Genomic DNA, 22,164 nt, shown 5'->3' with positions numbered 1-22,164 from the left:
GAGGACGTGGTGAAAGCGCTGGTACAGTCCACCGCCGTCCAGCAAGAAGCAAATCGGGTGATGATGGCCCAGCTGAAGGAGTTGGTGGACATGACAGCTACCGGTCGTTCGCTTCTCCAGCAGGTGGCGCAGCGCTTGGCAAGCTTACCTGAGCTTAACCTGGAAGCCGAGTCGAGAGTGATTCACGTGAGTCGGTACTGGCAGAAAATGACGCCTGATGATGACGTCGAGGCATACCTGACCACGTTTGAACGGACGGCGGTGCGAGAAAAATGGCCGAAGGCACGATGGGCCGGCCTGATTGCCCCGTTTCTTTCCGGTGAGGCCCAAAAGGCGTATTATGACCTGGAACCTGAAGCTGCGCAGGACTTTGACAAATTGAAAGCCGAGATCTTGGCCTGGCTGGGAGTGACGACCGCTGTCCGGGCACAGAGAGTGCATCAATGGACTTATCAGCCGGATAAACCACCGCGGTCCCAGATGTTCGACCTGATCCACGTGACGAAGAAGTGGCTACAACCCGAGGTGTTGACAGCGCCAGAGATAATCCAGAGAGTCGTCCTGGACAAGTACCTGAGAGCTCTACCGCCAGCCCTGAGGAAGTGGGTAAGCCATGGAAATCCTACGACGGCAGATCAACTGGTGGATCTGGTTGAACGTTACTCCGTGGCGGAAGGACTCCGAGACGACGCTACCCCACCTCATTCTTCATCGTCTCCACGTGGAACCGGTAAGACTGTTCCAGGGAGTAGGGGAGATGGAAAAATCCCTAAGACAGTGGGGGAGGAAAACGGGACTGCCCGCACTGCGAGGCCGAGAGTAACGAACTATGGTCTAAGCAAGGGGCCCGTTAGGTGTTTCCGCTGCCAAGAGATGGGACATATTGCTGCGAACTGTCCGGTCACTACTGAACCCATGCAGTGCGACGTCACAGACTCTAAAAACCGCATGTCTATGGTTGCACGGGTAGTGAGTGTGAATGCCGGTCAAAAGGATGTGGAAAAACACTTGTGTGATTTAACTGTTGATGGCAAAAATGTGGTGGCATTGTTAGACTCGGGAAGTGTGGTGACTCTGGTGAAGGCCAGTCTGGTGCCAGCCCCGACTGGGCCATCAGACAAATTCTCTGTAACGTGTGTGCATGGAGACACCTGTTCGTACCTCACCACAGTCATATGCAATACAACTTCCTATGGATCTGTGCAACATAAAGTGGGACTCGTCCCGGCGTTATTGCATGATGTTATCCTGGGCCGGGATTTTCCCCACTTCTGGCAATTGTGGGAGAATCAGTTGATGCCCTCGGGTAATAGTGTACATGATTCTTCTCCCAGGGAGCGTGTGGGTCCCGAACCCCTGGAAGAGGTCTCCCTGAAAGACTCGGGGGAAGAGTCTGCGGGAAATGACCTGCAGTTTCCGTTTTCAGTCATGGCGGGTGATAATGAGGAGACCGGGGAAGAGGAGGAGGCTGACAGCCATCCACCTCCCCGTTTGCCGGATTTAGAAGTTCAGAAAGATGACTTCCAAAGCGAGCAAATAAAGGATCCTACCCTTTCTCAGGCTAGGACAAATGTGAAAGTGATAAATGGGGTGCCCGTAGAACCTGGCTCTAGGCTGGCATATCCTTACATGGTTCTGGAGAATGAATTACTCTATCAGATAGAGAAAAAGGGGGAAGATACGGTGCAACTATTAGTCGTGCCAAAACCCTACCGGCGGCAGGTCCTGGACCTGGCCCACGGACATGTGATGGGAGGTCACCTGGGAGTCCAGAAAACCACCGAAAGGATATTACACTGTTTTGTTTGGCCAGGCATGCATCACGATATTCGTGTATATTGCGAGTCTTGTCCTGACTGCCAAGCCTCTGCACCTAAGCCCCGGTTCTGTAGCCCTTTGGTACCCCTACCTATTATTGAAGTCCCGTTTGAGAGGATTGGGATGGATTTAGTTGGGCCCCTTCCACGGTCTGCACGTGGACACCAACATATCATGGTCATCTTGGATTATGCCACTCGTTACCCGGAGGCCATCCCTTTGCGTAACACGGCCACCAAGACGATTGCCAGGGAGCTGGTGCATGTGTTTAGTCGGGTCGGTATACCAAAACAGATACTCACCGACCAGGGGACCCCCTTTATGTCCAGGATAATGAAGGAGCTCTGCCGATTGTTACAAATCGAACCGTTACGCACATCCGTGTATCACCCTCAAACAAACGGGTTGGTCGAAAGGTTAAATAAAACTCTGAAGCAGATGCTGAGAAAGGTGATAGACAAGGATGGGAAGAACTGGCACTATTTACTTCTGTATTTGCTTTTTGCCATCAGGGAAGTACCCCAGTCTTCCACGGGATTCTCGCCTTTCGAGTTATTGTACGCCCGACGTCCTCGCGGACTGTTAGACGTTGCAAAAGAAACCTGGGAGGGTCAGGTCACTCCATTTAAAACAGTGATAGATCACGTCACACAAATGCAGGACCGTATTGCGGCTGTTATGCCTATCGTCAAAGAACACATGATACAGGCTCAAGGAGCCCAAAAAAGAATCTATGATAGGGGCGCCAAGATCCGTACGTTTGCACCCGGAGATAGGGTGTTGATCCTGGTCCCCACGGTGGACAGTAAGTTCCTGGCAAAGTGGCAGGGCCCCTTTGAGATCAAGGAAAGAGTTGGTGAAGTAAACTACAAAGTATACCAGGCAGGTAAACGGAAACCTGAGCAGATTTATCATGTAAATCTGATAAAGCCCTGGAAGGATCGGTCTGCCCTGTCTGCTCGCATACCGTACCGGAGGTACGGGTTGCAGAGACTCTCTCGGAGCGGCAAAAGACGGAAGTCAGGCAGTTTCTACTTCACAACCAAAAGTTTTTCTCAGAAAAACCCGGGCAGACTATGCTCATTAAACATGACATCGTAACGGAACCTGGTGTCACAGTTCACGTAAAGCCCTACAGAATCCCGGAAGCGCGCCGTGAAGCCGTTTCCCGAGAAGTGAAGGCAATGTTAGAGTTAGGAGTCATTGAGGAATCGCACAGTGCGTGGTCCAGCCCGATTGTGCTAATTCCTAAACCGGACGGCACCATCCGGTTCTGCAATGACTTCAGGAAACTGAATGCGGTCTCAAAATTTGATGCCTACCCTATGCCCCGGGTCGATGAGTTAATAGATCGGTTAGGAAAAGCCCGGTATATTACGACCCTAGACCTAACAAAGGGGTATTGGCAGATCCCTCTGGCGGAGGCTGCCAGAGAAAAGACGGCATTTGCTACCCCAGAAGGTCTATTTCAGTATGTGTATATGCCGTTTGGACTGCACGGAGCACCAGCGACCTTCCAGAGACTGATGGATCGAGTCCTGAGACCACATAGGCGGTACGCTTCGGCCTATTTGGACGACATTGTCATTTACAGCTTGGACTGGGAGACTCATCTCCAGAAAGTACAAGCTGTGATTGATGACCTGTGGGAGGCAGGTCTAACCGCGAACCCCAAGAAATGTCACATCGGGCTAGAAGAAGCCCGGTATTTGGGGTATGTAATTGGGAGGGGTGTTGTTAAACCCCAGGTTGATAAGATTCAGGCGGTTCAGGACTGGCCACAACCTGTCAACAAGAAGCAGGTGCAAGCCTTCCTGGGGATCGCCGGTTATTATCGCCGGTTCATACCCAATTTTGCAGCCATCGCTACCCCCCTGACGGATCTTACAAAAGGGAAAGACTCCGTCATGATTAAATGGAGTTTAGCGGCTCAAGAAGCCTTCCATAGCCTAAAACGGGCACTTTGCTCTCAGCCCGTACTGGTGACTCCAGACTTCCGCAGCGAGTTTGTGGTACAAACGGATGCCTCTGATACCGGTATCGGGGCCGTACTCTCACAAGTGAGGGACGGAGTGGAACACCCAGTCCTCTATCTCAGCAGGAAGCTGAATAAACACGAACAAAGGTATGCAGTCGTGGAAAAAGAGTGCCTAGCCATTAAGTGGGCTCTAGAGGCCCTCAAATATTACCTGGTGGGCCGAAAGTTCAGGCTGATCACTGACCATGCCCCTCTCAAGTGGATGCACTTGAACAAGGAACGGAATAGCCGGGTGACCCGGTGGTTCCTTGCCCTGCAGGCCTACACTTTTATGGTGGAGCACCGCCCAGGGGTACAGATGGGGAATGCAGATGCCCTGTCCCGAGTGCACTGTTTGGCGGGTGTCATTGCTCGACCAGAGTGGTCTGAGCAGAAGGGGGGGATATGTGAGAATCATGTGGGAATAGTGGATGAGGGCAGGTATATCTCGCCCAGATTCCTCTCCTATGTGGCCTAGTCTGGTCAGTATCGCACCTGCTTACTAATGGATAATGGGAGGTGGATATATAAGGATGCCAGGTGGTTGTGTGAGTGTCTCAGCCTGGGAACACAGAGAGCCTGTCTGTGTGAGAGACACACACGTGAGTGGAAGCAGTGCCCACTGCAACTGTGGTTTGGCTGGACGGGAGAAGCCCGCCAGTTGCTAGTTAGGTTGTCCATTGTTTAGTTAGTGCCAGACAGGCAAGGATTTGTTTTATGTTTTATTTCCTTTTGCATTGCTTTCACCGTTAATAAACCTGACCCAGGGTCAGTTATACACGAATCCCCGCTCTGCGCCTGAGTTTCATACTGAATGCACGTGACCTTTGACCCCAGCAAAGGCGATCCCGGAGTGTTTTATCACATCACATACACACATACACCCACGTATTCACATACATACACGTATTCATATATACACACATTCACATACACACATACGCACACACGTACTCACATACACACACATGTATTCACATACACACGTATTCACATACACACGTATTCACATACAAACGTTATTCACATACACACACACACACACACACACACGTATTCACATACACACACGTATTCATATATACACACACATTCACATACACACATACACACGTATTCACATACACACACACGTATTCACATACACACACACACGTATTCACATACATACACACTCACATACACACACACACGTACTCACATACTCACACACACACACGTACTCACATACACACACGTATTCATATATACACACACATTCATATACACACATACACACGTATTCACATACACACACGTATTCACATACATACACACTCACATACACACACACACGTACTCACATACTCACACACACACACGTATTCACATACACACACGTATTCATATATACACACATTCACATACACACACACACACGTATTCACATACACACACACGTATTCACATACATACACACTCACATACACACACACACGTACTCACATACTCACACACACACACGTACTCACACACACACACTCAGACACACGTACATGTACACACACACTTCCCTCCCGATGCGATAGCATCGGGCACACCTCTAGTATCTCTGTCACATGGCAAGTGACAGGATATGCAACAATACAAGGGAAGTAACTTTATATACCTGCATTTAGAGGTAGAGTATGAACTATCGATGGGTGATGTATGATAGATCTGTAAACTCCATTCCCATATACAGCTGTTTACACAAGGGTTCAGCTCAGCATAGATAAAAATCTTTAAAAATATACAAAAATATTTGTAAATTCAACCAAAATGTTTCAAAACAGAATCCTGACCCACATCAGTCAATAGAAAGCCTATAAAGTATTTTCAAACAAGGTTTCATATAATTGTATCTTACCAACACTGTAACGTACCAAATGATCTGATTGTGCATGCAGTCTCATTGATTACAGTTTATCTTTCTATATAATCCAGCTTCTCTGAATATGAAAGTCCCTTTTACAGTCTTTCTACCCTAGAAAACTAACATTCTTTCCATGGCTTAGTAGTTCTGAGTTTCTCAACAGTGGACGTTTCATCAATAATTCTTGGGGAAATTTATCCACAGAACCTAAGTGACTGAACTTTAGATTCAACAGTTAATCAATATTCTAATTCTTAGGAGCTTTGACATTACATAGATCGGAAATCACTAAACCTTTATGGAGTTAATGTACTCTGTGTTGAAGATTCCGATATAAATTTAATAGAATCTAGAAATTTCTATCTACATGTACAAACAACCTAATTTCACCAGGGAGTAGGCGGCCGCTCATGTTTATTTTGTCACTTTGTTTATGATAAGAATCATACCCGACTCTGCCAGCATACTAGCGCTCATTTTATGAAAGCAGGGAAATAAAAATTTGTGACTTGGACATGATAGAATTCTGCAATAACCAGACATGTGTCTATAGTTTTTATTTTGGGATTCAAGATCATATGAGCAAACTATAAGTCTTAGTTTATGGTCATTATTGATCTTAAACATGAGCAAAATATAAATAAATGTCAAAAATAGAAAGGAAAGATTAAAATGATCACTTTTCTTTCTTTCATTCTTAAGGCGTGTCCTGCAATGGGATCTAACCTACATTATCTTATACAAGGAGACTACGACTCTCTAAGAATTTTGCCCATTAACAAAATGCTGGTGAATCATATATTCATTTAAGGGGTTGTCTACTACTCAGACAACCACTTTTCAATCACTGTTTCCCCCAAACAAAATAATAAACCTATACTCACCTCCTATACTATTACTGCTCAAGCGATGACCGCGATCCCTGTGGCCAGTCTGCGGCCTCTTCAGTGTCATCTCCTTTCAGATAAAATCGACATCTTGAGGAAGTGAAAGCTGTGGCTACTCTTTAACTTCTTCCAAATGTCTGATTTGTTTGCTGGAGAGGACAGTGAAGTGGCGGTTGATTGGCCACAGAAATCACGTGACATAACAATGTCACGTGAGCCACAGGAGAGCCAGTACTGACACAGCTGAAATGGCTTTGGCATGGGAGGTGAGTATGAGTGTTATCATTTTACTTGGAGGAAACAGTCATTGAGAAGGGGTTGTCTGAGTAGTGGACAACCTCTTTAATCTTTCTCAATAAATCAATCGACATGAATCAATAAACATATACTGAAGCCAATTTTGACCTTCAGGTAGAGTTATTCAGGCTATGCCACATCATTTCTATATTCTTTGAATGTCACAGTAATTATATACACTAAGTTTTATTTATTTTACTCTCTTATTTAGCGCCAAAAATGTCTGAGCGCTCTACAGACATCATCATCGTTGTCCCTATTGGGGCTCACAATCTAAGTTCCTATCATTATGTCTTTGAAGTGTGGGAGAAAACCGGAGAGCCCGAAGGCAACCCACACAAGCACAGGGAGAACATACAAACTCCTTGTAGATGTTGTCCTTGGTGGAACCCAGTATGGTATTACTAATTTTTTCTATGGGCCACAAAACAATGCAGCATCTTTATCACATTTTGTTATGTAGTACATTATATCGCTAGCCTTCTAATATTTTTCTTAGTTTTGGATTAAATGCAATTATTGCACTGTGTGTGATTATAAGGCTAAGTGCCCACGTTGCAGAAATGCTGCGGAAATGTCCGCAGCATTTCCGCAACTTGCTGCCGCATGTAAAACACACGCGCAATCGTTTTGCAAGCATCAGTAGTAAAAGATAGGATGTTAAAAATAATAAAAAAAATAAAAATATGGTTATTCTCACCATCTGACGGCCCCCGATCTCAGTAGCGCTCCCTTTACATTCCGTTCCCAGGGATGCTTTGCGCGAAGGACCTTTGTGACATCACGCTCGTGAGACCGCAACGTCATCTCAGGTGATTCGCGCAATGCATCCCTGGGAACGGAAGATGCTGGCAGCATGGCTGACAGGTGGGAGGACTCCGGGGACCATCAGAGGGTAAGTATATCCCGATTTTTTTTTTTTTTTATTGTAATTCTATTTTTTTACAGGATTATGGTACCCAGGGCATGGAGGAGAGTCTCCTCTCCTCCAGACCCTGGGTACCATCCGCACATGAAGCGCTCACTTTACGCATGGTGGGCATAGCCACATGCATAAAGTGAGCGTTTCAATGCAATCCTATGGCAGCGGAATCACGCCGATTCTGCAGTAAGAATGGACATGCTGCGGATTTTACCGCTATGTGATTCCGCAGCTGAAAAATCCATGGCATGGGCACAGCAACTGCGGAAACCCACAGGATTGCATGTGATGCATTTTTTAAGCGTTTTTTTTAGCGTTTCCGCTGCAGAAAAAAAATACGGCGAAAACGCTTAAAAAACGCAATGTGGGCGCACTGCTTAACTGTATGGCTGTTGCTATGAATTGCAAAAATCAAGATGAAAAGCGGACGGCACCGCTGTTACCGTGTGACTTCAAATGATGTGCGGCGTACAGAAGCCCAGCAGCTGGGAATCTCGGGTGCCAGACCTGGAAACAGTCAATCCTGGGAATCCATGCAAAGAGAAAAGGTCGCACTCTTCGAGATGGAAGTTTCACTGATTTATTGACATATCATGAACATGTCAAGTCAGGGGAGTGACATAAGGAGTGCAAGAAAGGCTGACAACGGCCGTTTCGCGCTGCTCGAGTGCTTCAACGGGTCAAACGGCCGTTGTCAGCCTTTCTTGCACTCCTTATGTCACTCCCCCGACTTGACATGTTCATGATATGTCAATAAATCAGTGAAACTTCCATCTCGATGAGTGCGACCTTTTCTCTTTGCATGGATTCCCAGGGTTGCTATGAATTGTTCCACTCTAATTCTGGCCTTCCTGCACCCCCTTTACACCAATTTGACTGGGCTGAATGTGACTGTGTTTGCAGTAGGGAGTAAGCATTTAAAGAGGTTGTCTGGTCTAAAATGAAAAATTTGCAGTCACTCTGTGTGACTGCAGACTTTTTAATCCTCACGCACTGGGTGCTGCGAGGGCTCCTTGGTTTCTGAGCTGGGAATGGCATTGATGAATGCGTAATACATACTCAAGACCAGAAGCCGATCAGTGGGCACGGCCTGGCTACATATACAGAGTGACTGCAGTCTTATCGTTTTAGACCAGACAACCCCTTTAAGCCTCTGCCAGACATCCCCAAAATCAGAAACTTTCAATTCTGCATTCCCCCTGTGTTGTTTGTTCCTGATAATGTTTATCAGGCTTCATTAATCTAAAGCTGTCTTACAGTAAAACTTTATTTGCGTAATTCATTTCTTTTTTATATTTACATTTTTTTGTTACTTTATTTTTAAGTCGCCTTAAGGGACTTAAACATATGATCACTCATAATATACACTGCAATACTTTAGTATTGCAGTATGTAGTGTAACTGGTGCTTTCCTAATTCCTATGAATCCTAGCTTGAGGTTAAACAGCAGCAATCAGCTATTGCTCCAGTTGCTGCTTTTACAGGCAGATATTGGCTGTGGAACACAACCAGCTTCTACCAGTAACATAATGAAATAAGCTAATGAGATGGCATCATATATGCCGCCTGTGACCATGACCTGTGATGAAAATGTGGGTCATGAGTCATTAAGTGGGTTATTAAAAATTGCAATAATGGAGACCTACGTACACACAGGCTCATTAACAGAATCACAGGTGTTTGGTCACCTTGATAAGTTTTTGGACCTAGGAATCCATATGGTCTTACAATTTACTATTGAGTAGAGATGAGCGGATCCTTGGAAGTTCAGGTTCTGGTACCCGACGAAACATTCTTCCAAAGTTCGGTTCTGGTACCAGAACTGTACCAAAACTTGAACCTGAATCCCATCAATAGGGACCCACACTTTAGAGCTGGAAAATATCTCTTTCTCCTCCCCAGACTCCTGATTTATTAAACAGACTTCCAGGAGAGCTCCATGTTCGGAGTTCAGCACTGGACACCAGGTGTCAAGTTTGAACCCCAAGCTTTGCAGTTCGGGTTCGCTCATCTCTGCTAATAAGTATTGAGAAAAGATGACCGAATATGCTGAAATATTCCAGTGCCGCAGATTTGCTTAAATTTGACCAAGAAATTCGATTCACATTGAATTTACTTTGTGAATAAAATGCCTCCCTATTGCCTATAACAGATCTTTAAAAAGAACAAATATTATACTCCTCTTGCCTGTCACCAGTTCCCCCAACACAGGTTCCTATTCTAGTCTTCTTCTCATCAGCGTTCTATCTTTGGTACCTAGAGCACTGACTCACATGCCATCACGACATGGCATTAGACCCAGTTAGCGATGGAGGCGTCGATGAGTGAAGACTGAGAAGAAAAACATCGAAATTGAAGGGAGGAAGTGTGCAGGGTACCGGGTGGGGGGCTGCGGCTGAAGGACAGGTGAGTTGAAGAGTTGCAGAAAGGCTGGGGCAGTGAGCTGCAACAATGGTGCAGGTGAGGAGTGATGTGAGTATAATATATTTTTGTCATTTTTTAACTCCTTACTTGCTCCATAAGTAACCTGGCAAACTTGCAGACGGTGAATCCAATTTTATTTGTAATTTTCATAGCGAATTTGATAACTTTTAAATCAATTTGCTCATCTCTGCTAATGAGCTCAACTGGACTGAAGATTTGCACAACTGGCTTTCACCTAGCATCTCTGTTATGGGATACGTTTAATGTATAGCATGGCTACCAGATATGACAAATCCAAGGGTTAACTGTACCCATGGCTGTATTGCTTTTGCATGTGATATTTTCTGTACTATATGTTACATAAGGACACCTTTTTAAATAGAAGATCATCTAGTCATTGCATTCACCGATTGACTCCCACAGATTATTCGCAAAAATTCCTCCTCCACAATTATAGAAGTCGCCTATTAGACAAATCCATATCTTCTTATGACTCACACGCTATTAGGCAGTCATATATTATTGAATACATTATGTATATTTTACGTGATCAGGTAATTTTGCTATAAGATATATATATATTTTTTTTAAGAACTGTAGCATCACAGCAGTTCACAAAGAGCTTCTGGTATCAAAGAGCTAAGCAGAGTATTTAATAGAGCTTGGTTGTAAGTGTTTTTGTTCCAGCAGAGCTGATAGATTCATCTCCATCTGTTCCATATTCATAACAAAGGAGCCGGCTTACAGGAGGGCTGACTTCCCTAGAGTCGAATAGAAATGATCTTTTCAACACACAATAAAAAGACTCACGCATGGTCACTTAAATGACGGCGAGAAAGCAGTAAGTGCTGAGGGCACTTCAGCACAAATTTCACCTATAGCACACCATCCTCTCTGCCGATATACATTTCTTCCTCATGCTGGAAGTCCTTTATGTGCTTTTTTCCTCCGTAGCAACATTTGGTGTAGTGCTTCACAATTACAGATTTTAAAACGTTGGAAATTAGGTGTAATTAAATGTCGCTTTCAAGGCAAACCCACAAAAGTTATTTTTTTTCTGCCCCATCTCCCTTTACTATTAGGCGATAAAACAGTTCCCCGTATCCTGCGATGTTTCGTATCTCTACCTTTATAATGTGCAATTTCCGAAAGCTTCAATAGCCCGTGCCAATTTTATGATGACTCCATATGTGGATGGCGGATGGAAATTAAAAGGCAGACTTAGACCAAGTGCCTTCAATAAAGTGAAAAATGAGACACGGCACGTTCACGCAGAACTGAGCTCCAACGATTTCCACTAAAAACCGTTAAAGGAGCTATTGAATGTGTTCTTATTATATGTGTAATTGCACTCTGCTAATGCTTCTTGTCTTCGTGCTATCCCCATTGTGACTCCCTTTAATCGTGCTTCAATTGAAGGCAGACGGTATGTTTCGCGGTATCGGCTTTAGCTTGTAATTTGGCTGCTGCCAAATATCATTTGGAATTGTTTTAAATTTTGTAGTTATTATCTTTAATCTGTCGCCTTTCTTTCTTTTGGTAATTATTACTATGTGGCTTCATTGTAATTCAATGTAAAGGAGAAGACAGGGAATGCCTCAATGAGATAATTGTGTTCAGTGCTTATTTTCTGCACATTGCTGGCTCTTCTCAATGGATATAGTAACATATGAAAGTAAGGTTCACTTTTTGGCTCTGTTGTCTGGAAAAATTGCTTAAATAACAATCAAATATTGTTACAAATAAAGGCTAAAATACCAGTGATTAACTGAGGAGAAGATCAGGAATTTGGTACAAGTCAATAAATTAAGCTTTAGGGCTCATACTCACATGCGAGAAACTCTCTCGAGTCTCGCACTTTAATACCCGACACTGCCCCGCCACTCGGATCGGAGCGTTCAGCTGCATAGAAATGCATGCAGCTGAACGCTTTGATCCGAGTGCCGGATATTAACGTGCAAGACTCATCCAAGTTTCTCGCATGTGAATATGAGCCTTTATAGACTTTATAGCCCCGATTTGCCAACTACAATTTATTGAAATCTTTTTTTTGCCTTGTATTCACTGATATTTTTTTTTTACAACAAATTCTTCAAAATGGTGCACGAGATTCCTGATTTTTTTGTAAAATGGAAAACACTCTTTATTTTAATCTATGACCATTTTGTCTGAAAATGTGCCACACTCGACTACAAACCTTACTCCCGGCAGGAAATGCAGGGGAGTAAGTGTTAGACTCTGTTCATACCACACACATGGTGCATATTCATTGCTTACAATGAGAAAATCTCCAGATACATATGCCAAAGATATCCTTTGGGTATAATGGCCTCCAAACGTACCCAAGATTGTTTCTTTGGCATAAGTATGGACAGTATATCTCAGCATACTAGAGCAAATACCGCATTGTGTAACATAGTGGACTACTGTGTGTTTTACACAAAGAAATACCATAAATTGGAGTCAATGGGTGATGTACGTAACTGCTTGATGTAAAGTTGTGCACCTTATGCACAGGGTACACGCTGAATTCCTGATTGAGTGCCCCAAATGTCACTGAGGTCTAGGAACGGTTTCTCACCATCTGTAGGATTGCCTGTAGATTAAGAGATACTGGGACCAAGTGGTTCAGTTCCTACACAATCACATGGGAATGCCAATCACAGAAGACCTTAGGACTTGTCTACTACTTGATGACCCTGAACAACATCAAAGGCCTGTAGATAAATTTTTCCTGACTGAGGGTATATTTATAGCCCGAAAATGTGTGGCCAGACCCTGGATCTCACTAAGGCTATGTGCACACGCTGCAGATTCATCTGCGGGTTTTTTCCGCGCGGACCCGCAGGTAAAACCGCAGGTAAAGTGACCTGCGGTTTTCCTGCGGATTAGCCTGCGGTTTTGCCCTGCGGTTTCACACCTCTACTATATTAAAGGTGTGAAACCGCTGCGGAATCCGCCCAAACAATTGACATGCTGCGGTTTGTAAACCGCAGCAAAACCGCGCGTAAAAAAACGCAGCGTGAGCACAGCGGTTTTGAAATGCCATTGGCTAACATGGTACTGTACCATGTCTGCGGAACTGCTGCGTTTCCGCAGGGCCAAAACCGCTTTGTGCACACGGAGCGAATTCTGCTGTGGAATTTTCCATGCAGATTTTGCTAAATCTGCAGGTAAAATGAGCTGTGTTTTACCTGCAGTTTTAGTGCAGATTTCCCCTGCAGTTTTCACCTACAGATTTCTATAATGGAGCAGGTGGAAAGCTGCAGCAAAACCGCACAAAAGAAGCGACATGCTGCTTCTTTATTCCGCACCAAATCTGCGCAGAAAAATCTGCAGCATGTGCACAGCGTTTTGGTTTTACATAGCCTTAAATGGTACTGTACATCACGTGCAGTTCTGCAGGGCCAAATCTGCTGCAGAAATGCACAGAATCTGCACTGTGTGCACAGGGCCTAAGAGTACCAACAGTCTCGCTATAAATCTCTTCCTCACCCTCAAAAAAAAAAATGCTATATGCGGCCAAGCTGCCCTGGAAAATTCCTCAGAATTAAGGGTAGATGAACTGATTGGTTGGGGAGGACGACTTTTTCATTGGTGGTGGATGGGTGTGGTGTGGGAGCCGCCTGGCGGGAGAGAGAGAACGTGTTTTGGGGCCGTATTTTATTGTGTGGTCTTCTAACCCACCATCTATCAACCTATCTCGTTAAACAGAAATAGACAAGCAGCATTGACAATCGCTTACGTTAGTTTCTTTAGTATGGTTTTCCATTTGTGGGTGGAACCCACTAACATATGTGTTGAGATATTCTATTCAGGTACTCTACACCTGTTCTATAATATCTGTAATACTCTTACTGAAATGTACTAAGCATGTTTATATTCCTTCCTGGTCATTGAACATCAAAACTTGTTAATTTCCTGTATCCATAATGTATCTGATCCTTTTATATCTCCTCAGTAAAAAAGTTGTGCACCCCATATTGACAAAAAACTGAAATATCACTTAGTCATACGTATTCAGACCCTTTGCTCAGTATTGTGTAGAAACACCCCTTTGAGCAAGTTTTTCACACCTGGATTTGAAGATCCTCTGCTATTCTTCCTTGCAGATCCTCTCCAATTCCTTCAGATTGGATGGTGAACGTTGGTGGACAGCCATTTTCAGGTCTCTCCAGAGATTCTCAATAGGGCTTAGGTCAGGGCTCTGGCTGGGCCAGTCAAGAATGGTCAGAGTTGTTCTGAAGCTACTCCTTTGTTGTTTTAGCTGTGTACTTAGGGTCATTGTCTTGTTGGAAGGTGAACCTTCGGCCAAGTCTGAGGTCCAGAGCAATCTTGAAGAGGTTTTCATCCAGGATATCTCTGCACTTGGCCACATTCATGTTTCCTTCAATTGCAACCAATCGTCCTGTCCCTGCAGCTGAAAAACACCCCAATACCATGATGCAGCCACCACCATGTTTCACAGTTGGGATTGTATTGGGCAGGCGAAGAGCAGTGCCTGGTTTTCTCCCCACATTCCGCTTAGAAATATCACCAAAAAGTTCTATCTATGACTCATCAGATCAGAGAATCTTATTTCTCATAGTCTGGGAGTCCTTCATGTGTTTTTTTTGCAAACTTTATGTGGCTTTCATGTGTGTGGCACTGAGGAGAGGCTACCATCGGGCCACTCTGCCATAAAGGAGATGGAGGGCTGCAGTGATAGTTGACTTTGTGGAACTTTCTCCCATCTCCCTGCTGCATTGATGGAGCTCAGCCTCAGTGATCTTGGGGTTCTTCTTTACCTCTCTCACCAAGGCTCTTCTCCTACAATTGTTCAGTTTGGCTGGAGGGACAGGTCTAGGAAGACTTCTGGTTTTCCCAAACTTCTTCCATTTTATGATTATGGAGGCCACTATGTGCTTAAGAACCTTGAGTACTGCAGAAATTCTTTTGTAACCTTGGCCAGATGTGTGCCTTGCCACAATTCTGTCTCTGAGCTCCTTGACCAGTTCCTTTGACCTCATGATTCTAATTTGGTCTGACATTCACTGTGAGTTGTGAGGTCTTAAGCCCCCGTTACACACTGTGATATCGCTAGCAATATCGCTGTAAAGTCACCGATTTTGTGACGTAGCAGCGATATTGCTACATGTGATACTTACCTCCGACCGGCTCCCCCGCTGGGTATCGCTGATCGCGCGAGAAGGTCCTGGATCACTTCTTGTCGTGCGCTTCCTGTGGCGCCGACGAGCGACGCGTGGACGCGGGCGGGAGGACGTCAGGATCGCCGCGTCCAACAGGTAAGTAGCGACCCCCGACCCCAGCGATGTCACTGGTGAGATCTGCCTGTGTGGCAGCTCACTAGCGACCACTTAGCGATGCACCAGCGATCCATATCGTTGCCGGGATCGCTGGTGCATCGCTATGTGTAACAGTACCCTTATGTAGACAGGTGTGTGCCTTTCCAAATCAAGTCCTATCAGTTTAATTAAACACAGCTGGACTCCATTGAAGGAGTAGAGCCATCTCAAAGAGGATCACAAGGAAATGGACAGCATGTGACTTAAATATGAATGTCTGAGCAAAGGGTCTGAATACTTATGACCATGTGATATTTCAGTTTTTCTTAATACATTTGCAAAAATTTCTACATTTCTGTTTTTTTCGGTCAAGATGGGGTGCCGAGTGCACATTAATGAGAAAAAATGAACTTTTTTTAATTTACGAAATAGCTGCAATGAAACGAAGAGTGAAAAATTTAAACGGGTCTGAATACTTTCCATACCCATTCTATGTGGAGCTGTTTGTGGACATGAGCAGCCATATTTTTCTATTCCTGACCAAACCCTGCAAGTTATTTTGTAATAAAAGTACAAAATAATTGACACCCAAATTATTATTGCTAAGTGCCGGTCAAACAAAAGCCATGTATTTATCACAGATAATGGAAAGTCAATGATTAGGAGAAGTAGAAGACAGATGCATTGTTTGCTTTCTTGTAGACATTCCATCTTGTTTTATTACTGTTATGTCAGATTATCTATGTACTGTCATGCATTATTACTGTTCTATCATAAATATTTTTGTTTTTCCTAATATATTACAAAGGGATAATCAGATTTCATTTTGTTACAGTCAAAACCAATACTGATTTGATTCATTGGGAAATAAATAATTTCATAGATTGGTGAATCATACAGCCGCCACTGAACGGCTAATACATCTTGTGTTTGTTAACAACATGCTGTCGCTGTCCAGACTGTATGTTATAAGATTATTGTATATAACAGAAGATAGATGTTAGGTATATTATGACCAATGATACTTTTACTGTTGTCTGATTTGATATATGGTTTATGACGGTGTAGGAAACCTAATGTATTCTCAAAGGCCAACAACCAACTTAGTACTGTTGTTTTATCATATATATGGGTGTGTTTTTATTTTAATGTAATGCCTAAGGTTTGTTTTTAGATCTGTCCTTAATCTCTCAGTCATTGCATGGCCAGGGTCACATGAGTGTATAATCTCTCATCTGAGAGAATCAGTTCAATTATGCTAATTACACGCTGATCAGAGTTTAATCAGAGTGTCAGCATAGTGTGATCTGATTCTATGATTCTCTTGGATGAGAAGATGGAGAAAAAATGTCTCCACCTTCTCCATTTTGTTAGCCTGTAGAAATGTCATGTCATCTAAGTGCAGTCCAATGTATTCCATGGACTCATTCACTTACTTTGCCAATCTGAACATTGGATAAAAATTGTACATGCGCAAGGCCCGATAGCGTAACATTGATACATGTGCTATCCGATGTTTTGTCGGATCACGGTTGGACCAAAAATACGGCCTTGTATACGAGCCCTGTGGATGAATGACTATAATGCGGCAAGTATCCAAAGAAATGTATTTTAAAAGCAAGTCTTTTTGCAATGCTGGAGGCAATATATTGGAAAAACTTATTGCGCTGACCATAATTAACATGACACATTTCCATTTTGTCAAAAATGTCCAATTTCCATTTAGATAATTTTCTTAACTAACTGGCCATTGGGATGCATTCATGAATTTATTTCCCAGGTTTCAGATAAATTTTTACTGATTTTATGAGAATAGGCAAATCAATTCTTTGTACTTTGAATAGTCCACTTAGCTATCCCATATTTAAAGAGAGATGCCAGTCCTAGTAACATGTCTATTTTAGTAAATATTTCCCTCATCTACAATGTAAAATTTTGGGGCACCTTTTCTTCTAACACGATGTTGGGCTGTGCTCTGTTACTTCTCCCTACCTTCCCAGCTGGGGGGCGTATCTCTGTATACTCTCATACTGTCCAATCATTGCTAACAAAATCAGACATGCCCCTGTATCAAGGAAAATGGTGGCACCCAGTTATCAACTTAGTCATCTATTTCTAGACGGAATAATAGAGAAATGGCAGAAAAGAACGTTCTAAGAAAACGTGTTCCACAATTGTAATTTCATGGGGAATTAAAGTATTTACTAAAACAGACATTTCAGAACTTGTGACAGGTCCACTTTAAGATGTGAACGATGTTTTTCCAAGAGATGTTCAGCAAGAGAGTAAAGTATTCACCTAAGCTTGAAAAAACGTATTCAGTTTAGTAGTTTACTTGAAGTATTGTGTATTGTTTTTTTCTTTATGTACCGTACCAGTGAGCTTAGACAATATCCACTGAGCGAAGTTCCTGGACCTAGTGAGATGTACAGTCTTACTATTCACACGGTCTCTAAAAGGAATAATATATGCCGTGTGGACAGCTCCTTCAGAACTCCTTCAAAGAGAACCACATAAGTGCAAGAGGAAGGAAAGAGGCTTCATCTCCCAGTAGAAAAGAAAAAGTGACCTTTTACTCCACTAACAGAGTCTTTCTCGAAGAGCTTGTTATCAGCTAAAATGCTTCACTAGATTGGTGAATAAAAGGTCACAGGCATACAGAGTACCGTAAGGTCTCATCTACGGGTGCTGTACAACCTCAGAGTTGTATGAAGTTATAATACCTGGGTTCACGAGGCCAAATATTAGTTCTAACAATATCCCACATATGACTTTTTAATATTTTGAATAGTGTAGTCTTCTTCATATAGAAAAAATAATTAGAATAATTGCAACTTTATTTTACCACTTATAACCTTTCATATTCAAAGATTCATGGAGTATTTACTTCTGCACATTGCGGCTTTAGTACAAGACATGTTTGCTTTCCTCTTGATTTGCATAGCAAACAGGAAAGAATAAAAGGATGTAAAACTGAAAGGTCAAAATATTATTACAGCGAGGTTGAATCGTAGGTCTTCTCTGTAGTCTTGGACACAGTATTGCAATATTAATACAGTCTTACAATACACTTACAGTTTGATTATTTATTAATATTAACAGTGTCCAGTATAGAAACATTAGCTTTCATTTGTTCAGTTCATGTTCATGCATTATACATAGAGATATTATACAAATGGTAGATGCAATGAGCTGGTAGATAATGAGCAAAATCACACATTTATATGTTCTAAAGCCATGGGATATCATTTAAATCTGTCAACAGATGATATTGGCAGAGGTGCGGGTGCTGGGAGACACAGTGATGCCCATATTAATTTATTTTGTGTTGCATATATGTTCATTATTCACATCTATCCGTGACAATCATAGTTGGGTAAGACACATACAGAGCAGGCACTTTGGTCAAATTCATAGACCACCATCAGTATGTTTTTGGGATATAAACAGCAGTAACATGCCAAACTCTTATGTATGGTATATATTTTTCTTGGGCAGCTATAAAACCATCACTTAACAGCAAAACTCCTACAAACTAAAGCCCTCTCACCACCCCATACACATTAGACTATTGTTAACCTAACCTGCCAATATGAACGGGTATGACCGACAGTCTAATACGTAAGTAAGCCCCGGACAGATGGATGTAGGGAGAGTTAAGTATCCAGCATTTCTGATCTCGGGTTGTTCTCTTTGAGATGAGCCAGAAGCAGTGTCTCTGTCAATGAGAACACCGGAGAACTCTACGGAACATGTATGAGAGAGTTGCCAGCGAACAATAGGCTGAAGTATTTGGCCAACAGATGTCTAAGGTGTATGGGGCTAAAGTTACCTTGCTGCTGTTATCAGTGGAGTTTCTTCCATTAAAATCAGTTAAGTCCTTTTAGTTAAGGCAGGTATTGACATACATGCTGACATGTATGTCAATAGACAATCAAAGGCAATCTGTAGAGGAGCAAAACAAGACTATAGGATGATAACCTTTTGGGTACAAGGAAAGTAAAAGGAAAGTGCTCCCCTCAGCAGATTCTGTGCAGACACAACTATGAACACCTGAAAAAATCAGTTGATGCTACCTCGTGACTGGGGGATGGTCTCCTCCAAGATAGTTGACCAATTTAGCATTATATTAGGTTGCTCTGCTGTAATGAAGAATTCTTATAACCAAGAAGAGTTGAACAGTTTTTGTTTCCACAATGCATTTCAATGCTAGACTAGCGTCTTTTTCAAGTGAGAAGAGTATTCAACTCATCATGGGCCTTCATTCTTCATTACAGCATCGCAGCTATGTTATTGTCCAAATTGGTCCATAGACTATCATAGATTTCCATTATAATTTATGCCATCTTCTTACATAAATTATAATAAATACAATAGGTCCTGTCCCCTCCTGCAAAGCCACATCCATTTTTTTTCAAGTAGTACTAGTGACTTAAAATGCAAAATGTCACACATTTTTGGAGCAAGTATGTCTTGCAGATAAAAATATGCAACTTAACTTCGCAATTGTATCCATAGCTATTCAAAAATATCCCCCAATTGAGTGTTCATGGTTGGGCATTCCTAGCTATAACAAACTCAGAAAATCTACTTGGCCCTGAGGGTGATCACAGTCAGAAGCTGATTGTCATATCGCAAATTCCCGGAGAATGTTTTTTTTATTTAGCACCTACACTCACCCATGAATCCTCCTGATGATACGTTCTGACGGTCCTTAAGCTAAAAACTTCTTTAGCAACGTACGTAATTTTATAGAGAGAATCTAAGTTAATGATCAGACTCTTTCTCTACACCCAGGAAACAATTGTCAATGGGTAATAAAGAGAAATCTAATGAAAATTGCTTTGAATATTTAACTATAATCTAAAAGAGCTCACTGGACTTTCATATGCCTAAAATTCTAATTGCACTTATAAAATTCTTGATTATCGGAGAATGTTCCAATTAACTCTGGGTACTAGCAAGAATTTTCTTTACCCAGGAAGAAAGTTTACTGTATCTGAATACCCTTGTCAATGGCTTGTTGGTGCCCCCCTGACACCTTGCTTTCATAGCAGATGTCCAGCTGCCTCCTAGCTACTCTCCAGGTTTAGCATTTATATAATTTTGATGGACGAAGGTATGAACCGTACGTCCAAAGTTTATATGATAGAATAGTTTGGGGACTACAGCACGTTTGACTCATCACGTAGATTGTTTGTCCCAGTCACTTGTTTTCCTGTAGAGTAATTTATTTTTTACGTCAAACTGAAGAAAGCTGCGTGTGAAATGAATTGACACACGGGATGCGTTGATTATTATTTTATGCCAAGTAATTCCTTTGCTCATCTCACTTCTAAAGACACATCTAGATATAAAGCTGATACATCAGAACGCGCTACTAGGATCTATGAGGAAACAAAGTGATTGGAATAATCGTATTTTATTTAAAACAGCTACTAAACAGATTCCTTATAAAAATCCTTTGATATGGTTTGATTATATTACTTTTAGAGTTAAGAAAATCTCCCAAAATTACAGATGGAAATTTTATTTGCATCAAGTAAATGGGATGCAAATTGAATTACCCATGAAGGAGTTGAAAAATCTTGTGCTCACCTTTCCTTGGTCCTCCGCGCACCTATCCTATCACTGCCAGTTTTCCAATCGGCTCTCGTATCTTCTGTCTTTTTATCTTGTATCTTCTTTCTTCTATTTTCGTTTCTGGCGAAGTCTTCCATTCACTACACTACTTGCCATCATGAATTATATACGTCATGTCACCCTGGTGGGACTCGGTGCACGTCATTGATGTGAATGGCACACAGCATGATGGTGCTGGGCCTACTGGATAGAAGACCAGGCCAGAAGACCGATAGCAGAAAGATGGAAGAGTCACATGGCTCATTGGTGGTGACAGGACAGATAGGAGAGACATGAGGAGACAGTGAAGTATACAATTTCTTTTTAACCATATCCTTTGTAACACAGAAAAATGGTGGTCTCTCAGTCTTTTTTTTTCTGGATTTACCCAACGCACATCACATACAAAAAATAAATTCTGGTGAATCTGAATTTTTTATTTAAAATTCCAGGTGAGTTAGATTAGCTTAGATTCATCTTGAATCAATTTGCTCACCTCATTTTTCTTATTTATATGCAGACTGAACATAAGGTGACTGCATAATTTAGATTCATGTTTGGGTGACTTTCCTCCATGTACTCCGCTTTCATCCCACATGCCAAAGACATACTGATAAGGAATTTAGATTGTGAGCCCCAATGGGGATTGCACCGATAATGTCTGTAAAGGGCTGTGGAACAATTAATGGTGCTATAAAAATGAATAAAATAAATAAGTACTGCCATATACATACATACTCGGCCAAGCATGAACAAGGCGCTACCAGATACCTGGCTACAAAAAGGAAACAAGGGAATTTGGCATTGTAATCAAACTTTTCCGTTCTCCATACACATTAGATCATCAGGCGGACTAAGTGGATTCCATGAGAAATAGTTAAGGCTAGATGAAAAGCATCTGCTCTTTAATAATATGAATTATAGTTTGGTGGGATGCTTTGGTGAGATGTACTTGGTCTACGGATCGGTCATCGGATCGGTCATCAATGCTAAAAGTA

At 42.5% G+C, this 22,164-nt stretch overlaps 1 protein-coding gene across 3 annotated transcripts in view; it reads left to right on the top strand.

The window, feature by feature from the left end:
* Positions 1-22,164, top strand: part of EFNA5 (ephrin A5) — a 569,875-nt gene that overhangs the window by 501,523 nt on the left and 46,188 nt on the right. The window lies entirely within an intron of this gene.

The sequence above is a fragment of the Dendrobates tinctorius genome, unplaced genomic scaffold, assembly GCF_039654945.1.
Source record: "Dendrobates tinctorius isolate UK_male_01 unplaced genomic scaffold, ASM3965494v1 ptg000003l, whole genome shotgun sequence".
Classification (NCBI taxonomy): domain Eukaryota; kingdom Metazoa; phylum Chordata; class Amphibia; order Anura; family Dendrobatidae; genus Dendrobates; species Dendrobates tinctorius.
The sequence above is the reverse complement of the archived record's forward strand: the minus strand, read 5'-3'. Positions and strand labels throughout refer to the sequence as shown.